The 10,318-nt window shown below is 44.1% G+C and overlaps 1 protein-coding gene across 4 annotated transcripts in view; it reads right to left on the bottom strand.

Annotated features, from left to right (window-relative positions):
• The window catches only part of pigq (phosphatidylinositol glycan anchor biosynthesis, class Q), a 43,650-nt gene extending 37,507 nt beyond the window's left edge, over positions 1–6,143 (bottom strand). For 3 of the 4 annotated variants that reach the window (XM_078558389.1, XM_078558390.1, XM_078558387.1), the window contains exon 1: positions 1,859–2,051. The gene's annotated coding sequence lies outside the window, so the exon portion shown is untranslated. Of the gene's footprint in view, positions 1–1,858; positions 2,052–6,056 lie in introns of those variants that run through there. The other variant, XM_078558388.1, reaches the window with a different exon arrangement.
• Positions 6,144–10,318: the final 4,175 nt, after the last annotated feature.

Genomic DNA, 10,318 nt, shown 5'->3' on the forward strand with positions numbered 1-10,318 from the left:
ATGATGCCATTTTCAAAAACAGTTCCTCTGACATGTCTTCCTTCTTCCTTAACCGAGGTTTTCCACCCACGGTGGTTGACAGGGCCCTCAACCGTGTCTGGCCCATCTCCCGCGCATCCGCCCTCACACCTTCTTCTCCCTCCCAGAAACCTGATAGGGTCCCCCTTGTCTTCACTTATCACCCCACCAGCCTCCGTATTCAAAGGATCATCCTCCGCCATTTCCGCCAACTCCAGCATGATGACACCACCAAACACATCTTCCCTTCACCCCCCCCGGCGGCATTCTGCATGGATCGTTCCCTCCGGGACACCCTGGTCCACTCCTCCATCACCCCCTACACCTCAACCCCCTCCCACGGCACCTTCCCATGCAACCGCAGAAGGTGCAACACCTGCCCCTTTATTTCCCCTCTCCTCTCCGTCCAAGGGCCCAAACACTCCTTTCAAGTGAAGCAGCATTTCACTTGCACTTCCCTCAACTTAGTCTACTGCATTCGTCGCTCCCAATGCAGTTTCCTCTACATTGGAGAGACCAAACGCAGACTGGGTGACCGCTTTGCAGAACACCTTCGGTCTGTCCGCAAGCATTACCCAGACCTCCCTGTCGCTTGCCATTTCAACACTCCACCCTGCTCTCATGCCCACATGTCCGTCCTTGGCCTGCTGCATTGTTCCAGTGAAGCTCAAGGCAAACTGGAGGAACAGCACCTCATCTTCCGACTAGGCACTTTACAGCCTTCCGGACTGAATATTGAGTTCAACAATTTTAGATCATGAACTCTCTCCTCCATCCCCACCCCTTTCCGATTTCCCCCCTCCTTTTTGTTTTTTTCCAATAACTTATATAGATTTTTCTTTTCCCACCTACTTCCATTATTTTTAAGTGTATTTCCATCCATTGTTTTATCTCTACCTTTTAGCCTATTTTGATCCCTTCCCCCCACCCCACCAGGGCTATCTGTATCTTGTTTGTCCTGCTTTCTACCCTTAATTAGCACATTCCTTTAGGTAATATCACCACCTTCAACACCTCTTTGTCCTTTTGCCTGTGACATCTTTTGGTTATCTCCACCGATCACTGGCCCTCTATCCAGCTCTTCTTGCCCCACCACCCCCCTTAAACCAGCTTATATTTCACCTCTCTTCTATTTTTACTTAGTTCTGTTGAAGGGTCATTCGGACTCGAAACGTTAACTGTGCTCCTCTCCGTAGATGCTGCCAGACCTGCTGAGTTTTTCCAGGTATTTTTGTTTTTGTTTTGGATTTCCAGCATCGGCAGCTTTTTGCTTTTATCTGCATGACTTCTGTTGATCACATATTCTTGATGCCAACAGCAAATATACACACAGACATAAATCTATATATCCCAGAACCATTCTTGTAAATCTTTCCTACAACCTCTCCACTGTTTTCACATCTAAAGTGTGGAGCACAGAATTCAACCCAAAACTCCAGTTGAGGCCAAACAGTAGTTTCATAAAAAAATCACCATAACTTCCTTGCATTTATACTTACTCTATGTCTCCAATTATAAAGCATAGTATCCTGTATGCCTTATTAACCGCTTTCTCAACCTGCCCTGCCACCTTGAATGATTTGTGCACCTAAACCCCTCAAGTTCCCTCTGAACCCCTTTTAGAACTGTATTCATTATTTTGTATTTCCCCGCCTCATTCTACCTTCAGGGTGATCGGGAAAGGCAGGGCAGTGGGATTACTCGAGCTGCTCCAGCAGAAAGCCAGCACAGAGACAACAGGCCAAATGGCTTCCTCCTGTGCTGCAACCATTCCATCTACACAATATCATAAACATTCCTTGCAAAAACACAGCACTAGTGCACATTGATATCCACTTACAAGTAGGCTGCTGCTGTTTTACTGCATTGGGGACACATTTCTCTCTCTTTCCATTGGTTTAAACTCCAGCATTAAACACCCTGGTGCAGCAGGATCAGCAGTGATTGCAGGGGCCCGGCGGGGTGGGGTACCAGGGCAAAGGGGAAGGCTGCTGGGGGATGGGAATAGGAGGACAGCGGTTATGGGGGGGGATGGGGGGGACGGGAAAACGAGATGGGGATTACCGGGGGGCGGGGAGGAAGGCACGGGTTTGCAGAGGGAGGGGGGTATGTGGGAGGGAATTATAGTGGCGGAGGGTTAACGGAGGCGAGGGTGAGGGGGTTACCCGAGGGTGAGGGGGTTACCGGGGTTTCTCTCCCTCCGGGTCTGGCTTTACCCCGGGCTCGGGCCGCCGGTTGTTATGGAGGCGGAGCGGCCGGTGCCGGATCGCCCTAGAGCCCATGGCGGCCTCTCCTCACAAACATCCCCTCAGCGCCTGGGAGTGAAACCCCCTCCCGACTAAACAACTACAACCCGGCACCGAACACCGCGGGTGCACCGAGAAAACCGCTCCCCCCCAAACTCCTGCCCCACCGGAAGGCGGTGCAACCTCCAAATGACCCCCGCCCCGCACATCCGTCCCCAAACCCGGGCTCCGCGCAGCAGCGGAGAGAGACTCCGGCCGCACTGAGCAGCAAGTCCACATATCCCTGGAGATAGGATGCAAACGGTCACTCAGTAGTCCAAAACTTGAATGTTGCTGAAAAGAGAGACATGTTGCTAAAGCTTTTTGTCTTACACTCACCAGGACAAATGCAAGAATGCCAAATTTTAACCGATCACAACAATTTATATTATAGGAGAAAAGGGTGCTGATTAAGGATAGTTAACAAGGGATATTGGATACTTGTCCTAAGTGATCAAAGACTAGCGTTCAAGAACAGGAAGGTTATGCTATAAAACACCAATCAGACCTCTGCTAGAGTCCTGTGTACAGTTTTGTTACAGGAAGGATTATAATCACACTCAAGAGAGTATGGAGGGGATTTACAAGGATATTGCCAAGAATGGAGAATTTTAGCTGCGAGGGAAGATTAAATAGGCTGCATGGGAGAGAGGTGGGGCATGGATAGGGTTCACAAGAGGGGGAGGCTGAGGGGAAGTTTAATTGAGGTGTATAAAGTTATGAAGAACCTAGATAGAGTGGATAGGAAGGACCAATTTCCTATTAGCAGAGAGGTCAATAACTAGGGTCAATTTAAAATAGAGGGGCGCTTAAAATTGTTTTCACCCAGAAAGTGTTTGGAGTTTTGGAACTTACTGCCTGAGGGTAATAGAGGCAGAAACCCCCATCACATTTTATTACATGCTCTTTATTTAAAATGTGCAATATTACTTGGAATTATATAGAATATGCAGCACTGAAATAGGCCATTTGCTCAACCAGTCCATGCTGTCCTTTATGGTCTACTTAAACTTCCTCCTTTCTAACTCTCAGCATAACTTGCTATTCCTTCTGTCTCATATGCTCATCTAGCTTCCCCTTAAATGCATCTATGTAACTCATCCCAACTACTATTGTGATGGTGTAACTGGTTTTCAATTAGAGAATGTTTTGATTATTATTTAGCATGTCCGAGGTTGCCTCTCTATCTACACACATATGTTGAATTATTGAGTATTATTAATGTTAATTTTATTGCTTTGAAATACATTTCAATTTGTGTTTTCATTAAAGTCAATCAAATATCTAAAGAAACAAGGCAATAGTTCCTAAGATTGAATGCAATAAATGTCCAACCTGGACAAATTGACCCAATTTTTATTCAACAGTGATGTGGATCTCACAATGTTACTTGGAGTGATTGGAGGTTGTTGTGTTTTATCATGCAGACCTATGAAGCCCCTAGAGCAACAATTTCCCTCCCAATCAGCAAAGACAGACATGCCTCCCTCATGCCTTGTACAACAGGGCATGTCCATGTCCTCTATTTCCTATATTTACATGTTGTCTTTCCAGAAGGGTATGCATATCTTCTCACATCACTCAAAAGGATCATGTTCTGCTCCCCTTACCTAAAAAAGATCTCTCTTTTCTCCCTTCTGAGGTTCCCAAGATGAATTCTTCCTTTTTCCCAATCATATCTGGTTCACTAATGTTCTTTAGGGAAGGAAATCTGCCATCCTTACCTGGTCTGGCTTACATGTGACTCCAGACCCACAGCAATGTGGTTGACTCTTAAATGTACTCTGAACAAAGGCAATAAATGCTGGCCTAGCCAGCAAATGCCTGCATCCCATGAACGAATAAAAGAAAATTATTTTGTGCATGGAATAATTTGATATTTAAAGCTAAAATGAATTTTCAGTGTAAAATATATAAGAGAGTGTCTGAACTGCATTTGCCATAAATGCTTTGCTGGCAAAATAATGACAAGTTTAATGAATTTAGGAAGAAATGCCATTCTACAAATTGCTGGACGATTTGTGCTGCTTCACCATTAGCTTTGTGAAAACAGCAGCATTCGCTCAACCTCCCTATGAATTTGCTGCATTTGCACATTAATTAGTCATTATACTTGCCACAGAAAGGGCTGGTACTTAACCGTAAGAACCCTTTTAATGCCGAGATTTACATTCACTTAATGCCACTCAACTTCCCCAATCTAAGAAAAGGAGCAATTGAAATTGTGAAGCCTTAATCCTGCAGGTAATAAATTGTTTTTAGGTAAGTTCAAAATTTTTATTTTCTTTCCTTATTTTTTCTTTTTGCCTCTTTTTCCTTATCTTAATACAAACTTTCTCTTTCCCTCACTTTGCTTATCCCTCTGTGTCAGGTTTGACTCTAATCACTCTATTTCCATCTCTGTCGTTCCCCAGTTTCTTTCTCAATCCTTCAATCTCGTGGATTGGGGAGATTGGTCCCACCGTTCACTAAGATCCCAGATGTCCCATTGCCCGTGTTATCAGCTCACACTTGTGTGAAGACTGGGCTGCAGTTCTATTCTTCACTGCTGGGCTATTTGAAGTGTAAGAGCCAATGGCTTTTTCCACAAAGATGCAAATCAGGACAAACCAGACTGTGGCAAAAACAGTCTTCAAGAACTAGTCAAAACCCTGGAACTCCCCCTCTAACAGCACTGTGGGTGTACCTATACCACACGGACTGCAGCGGTTCAGGGTGACGGCTCACCACCACTTTCTCAAGGGCAAATAGGGACGGGCCTGGCCAGCAACATCCACATCCCTTGAACGAATAAATTTTAAAAAGGATAAAGTCTAATGAATAGGGTACTCCACGAGTTGGCCCACTCCAATAATCATGAGATCAGAGAATTAAGGAGTAATTAACAGTCCATCAAACATGCATTGGCAGTTAAAGGACTACTTCAGAGAAAGTTCACCGAACTAAATCTAGTTAGTTTAAACTTGTGGCTGTTCATAACTAGACTCTATTCCTGTGCCAGCGACAGTCTGGTTTGTCCTGATTTGCATCTTTGTGGAAAAAGCCATTGGCTCTTACACTTCAAATAGCCCAGCAGTGAAGAATAGAACAGGAGCCCAGTCTTCACGCAATTATAAGCTTTTATTTAGAGACACACATTACAAACAGGCATCTCCAAACCTCAACAGCCACAATTTCAGTCTGCTGCTATACAGTTAATGCCACTACCTGAATACAACTAAAAACAAATAATATACAATTAATATACAGCAGGCTGGAATATTATGCTGCACTATGCTGGGTATTATATCATCACTTCAGTTTTTCAGTGCAGCCCCCTTGTCTGAGGGAAGGCAATTTAATGTTAAAATGAGATTTAATTTTAATTCACCAGCTGACACAGTCTGATCATACAGCATTATCGATTTCCCCTTTAACAGATTCTATAAAAGTGAGTGTGAGAAGACTCCAAACTCAGCACAGATCCCATTACATGGAATAGCCGTCAGCTCAAAGAAAATACCTAACTATGAAGAGAGGCAACTTTAAACTTACATAAGAAATAAGAACAGGAATAGGCCATACAGCTCTGAGAGCTTGCTTCATCATTCGATAGATCATAGCTGATGTTCTATCTCAACTCCACTTCCCCCCTCATCCCCCCCATATCCTGGATTCCCTTTAATTTTAAAGAACATTTCTGCTACACAAACATTACATTCTAATAGATTTCTAAAAGATTTTGGTACAAAAAAACACCCGGTCTATAATTACCTTTAGTAAATGAAGAAAGCTCAGCTTGAAAAGGGGGCTGTACTTAGCAAACACGGCATCTTCTTGTCAAGGGAGGTTTCTGTATCTGTAAGTAACATTAGAGTTATGATGATTGTGCAGTTAGTGATGGGTGTAGATAGGATGGGTGTGATGCTGTGCCCTGAAACGGCAAATGGTAAAGAGATACAATAGGGAGCGGGAGGATTGTCAAAGTTTATTATGAAATTCTGGAGCTTTTTAAAACTCCACAAATTAAATTAAGTTCTACTGCGTTTTACACGTTCAGACTTAGCTGTCTATGTACCTGCTCTGACTTAGATGAAAACCACGTGCAAATGTTTTAGTTGAATGTTTAAGCTGGTTATTTGGTGCTGTATTTAATGTGGGAACTCTTCTGGTGACATGGGTGTGGACAACAAAAAGGTCAGAATGATAATATTACTGTCCAGTGCCACCCACAAATAAGACATTCATTGCTGTGTTAGCATGAGTCAAGGCAAATCACAAAAGCGTGCTTGAGTTCAATGCAAACATTTTGATGAAACTTTTGTGGAAATTGTGAATAATCATATTCCTTAAAAGAGGTTCAACATTTTCAAAATGCCAAATAACCATTCTGGTCCAGGAATTGTGTTATATTCAAAACGGGAAAAGAGTAAACAGTTGGAATGTGTTCTCTTCCGAAACAATAGAAATTAAAAAAATAATCTTTGCTACCCTAATATAAAGGGAAGTATAAATTGGAGAACATTTAGGTAATAGTGACCATGATATGTCACACTTTAAGATAATAATTGAGAAGGACATATGCATGATAAGGACCAAGGTAATAGATTGGTGAAAATCCAATTGTGATGGTCTGAGAGTAGAATTTTGGAAAATAAAATGAAAAATATTGGCAAACAATGACATACAGCAGCAATGGTAAGCATTTGACATGGTGTCCAACGGCCCAGGCAAAATATATTCTGCTAAATATTAATGAGCCACTATTAAGACATAAGGTAAAAAGTGGAGTCATGAAAAGAGGCATACACAAAGTATATGGACAAAAGGGGAGAGCATGACAACAATTTGCATTTACATAGCACTTTTAACGTAATGAAACATCCAAGGTGCTTCACAGAGACAATATAAAACATAATATGACACTGAATGATATAAGGAGATATTAGGGCAGATACCAAAAGCTTGGTCAAAGAGGCAGGTATTAGGGAATGTTGTAAAGGAGGTGATGGGTGAATAGGATTTGTCGCATGTCAGGTCACAGGCAGCAGAGCCCTGGATGACCTCAAGTTTATGGAGGGTAGAATGTGGGAGGCCAGCTAGGAATGTATTGGAATTGTCAAGTCTAGAGGTAACAAAGGCATGGGTGAGGGTTTCAGCAGCAGATGAGCTGAGACAGGTGCAGAGTTGGGCAATGTTACTGAGGTGGAAATAGGCTGTCTTGGTGATGGTGATGTTAGAAGCCTATCTCAGAGTCAAATATGACACCGAGGTTTGCAACCTAGTTCAAAGTCAGACAGTTGTCTGGGAGTGGGATGGAGACGAATAAAGTTTTTGGTGGGGACTGAAGACAATGGCTACAGTCTTTCCAATATTTATTTGGAAGAACTTTCTGTTCATACAGTACTGGATATTAGTCAAGCATCCTGACAATTTGGAAACAGTGAAGGGGTCGAGAGAGGTGGTGGTGAGTGAGAGTTAGGTGTCATCAGCATATAATTGAAAGCTAATGCTGTACTATGGTTGAGGTAGCTGAGGGGTAACAAGCAGATGAGAAATAGAAGGGGGCCAAGGAGAGATCCTTGGGGATATCAGAGAAAATATTAAGGGAGCAGGAAGAGAAACAATTGCGAGTGATTCTCTGGCTATGATTAGATAGATAAGAATGGAACCCAATGAGCGCAGTCCCACTCAGCTGGGTGACAGTGGAGAGGTGTTGGACGAGGATATTGTGGTCAACTATGTCAAAGGCTGCAGAGAGGTCAAGAAGGACGAGGAGGCATAGTCTACCTTAGTCATAGTCACATAGGATGTCACTTGTAACTTTGATAAATCGATTTTGGTACAGTGGCAGGGGACGAAACCTGATTGGAGTGATTAAGTATGGAGTTCCTGAAAAGATGGAGTTCAGCAGGTGACAACATGTTCAAGGACTTTGGAGAGGACAGGGAGATTGGGAATGCTGTTGTAATTTGCAAGGTTAAAGGGGTGAAGGGTTGGTTTTTAGACGAGAGAGGTGACGATGGAAGATTTGAAGGAAAGAAGGACAATGTCTGAGGAGAGAGAACTGTTAATAATAGGATGTTATCTACTTGGACTTCCAGAAGGCCTTTGACAAGGTGCCGCACAGGAGGCTGCTCAGTAAGATAAGAGCCCATGGTGTTAGAGGCAAGGTACTAGCATGGATAGAAGACTGGCTGTTTGGCAGAAAGCAGAGAGTGGGGATATGGGGGTCCTTCTCAGGATGGCGGCCGGTGACTAGTGGAGTTCCGCAGGGATCAGTGTTGCGACCACAACTTTTCACTTTATACATTAATGATCTAGATGAAGGAACTGAGGGCATTCTGGCTAAGTTTGCAGATGATACAAAGATAGGTGGAGGGACAGGTAGTATTGAGGAGGCAGGGAGGCTGCAGAAGGATTTAGACAGGTTAGGAGAATGGGCAACGAAGTGGCAGATGGATTTACTAGAGAAGTGTGAGGTCATGCACTTTGGTAGGAAGAATAGAGGCATAGACTATTTTCTAAATGGGGAGAGAATTCAGAAATCTGGAGTGCAAAGGGACTTGGGAGTCCTAGTCCAGGATTCTCTTAAGGTTAACTTGCAGGTTGAGTCGGTAGTTAGGAAGGCAAATGCATTGTTGGCATTAATTTCGAGAGGACTAGAATATAAAAACAGGGATGTGCTGCTGAGGCTTTATAAGGCTCTGATCAGACCACATTTAGAATATTGTGAGCAATTTTGGGCCCCGTATCTCAGGAAGGATGTGCTGGCCCTGGAGAGGGTCCAGAGGAGGTTCACGAGAATGAACCCAGGAATGAAAGGCTTAACATATGAAGAACGTTTGAGGACTCTGGGTCCATACTCGAGGGAGTTTAGAAGGATGAGGGGGGATCTAATTGAAACTTACAGAATACTGAAAGGCCTGGATAGAGTGGACGTGGGAAAGATGTTTCCATTAGTAGGAGAGACTAGGACCCGAAGACACAGCCTAAGAGTAAAGGGAAGACCTTTTAGAACAGAGATGAGGAGAAACTTCTTTAGCCAGAGAGTGGTGAATCTATGGAATTCATTGCCACAGAAGGCTGTGGAAACCAGGTCATTGAGTGTATTTAAGACGGAGATAGATAGGTTCTTGACTGGTAAGGGGATCAAAGGTTACGGGGAGAAGGCGGAAGAATGGGGTTGAGAAACTTATCAGCCATGATTGAATGGCGGAGCAGACTCGATGGGCCAAATGGCCTAATTTCTGCTCCTATGTCTTATGGTCTTATGGCCTTATATCATCTAACATGGGACCAGGAGGGGAAGTTGGGTGGTCATCAGTTTCGTAGGAATAAAGTTGAGGGAGAGGGAGGAGGGTCTCATGGACAAGATGAGCTCAAAGAGGGCATGAAAAGAGATAGGAGAGCAACTAGAGAATGATGCAAGTTCAGAGATAGGACAGAGGGAGCCTGAGAGTAAGCTTGGACTGGTGGTCTGGGAGGGACACGACAAGGGCAGCTGATCGAATGGTCAGTTTTGGTGACAAGGAAATCCATGAACTCATTGCACTTGTCTTTGGGGGTAAAGTTGGAGGAGACGGGGAGAAGGATTTAAGAAGGTGGTTTGCAGTAGTCTGCAGCCAAACACTCAATGCACAACCCGACACCAAAATACATTGGCATCACTGTTGACCATGTGTTGTCCCACCAGCAACACCTCCAGAACACTGGAGCCAAGGTCAAGATGAGAGTGAATCTCATACGAAAACTGGTGAGTATTGCCTGGGGCAGCAGAGCCAACATGCGACGCACTCCTTCACTCGCCCTGGTCTATCCAACAGCTCAACCTGGCTCAGGAGCTGCCATACAAACATTGTAAATGTCCACCTCGGGGAAGTCATGAGGATTATTTCTGGGACGTTGAGACCAACACAGCTCGAGTAGCTTCCTGTGCTGGCACACATTGAACCTCCCGATGTCCGCAGAGAAAACATCCTCCTGAAAGAACACCACTGGCTGACAGCTAATGCAGCATTCCCACTGACACAGAA

Source organism: Cetorhinus maximus, chromosome 15 (assembly GCF_964194155.1).
Source record: "Cetorhinus maximus chromosome 15, sCetMax3.hap1.1, whole genome shotgun sequence".
Classification (NCBI taxonomy): Eukaryota; Metazoa; Chordata; class Chondrichthyes; order Lamniformes; family Cetorhinidae; genus Cetorhinus; species Cetorhinus maximus.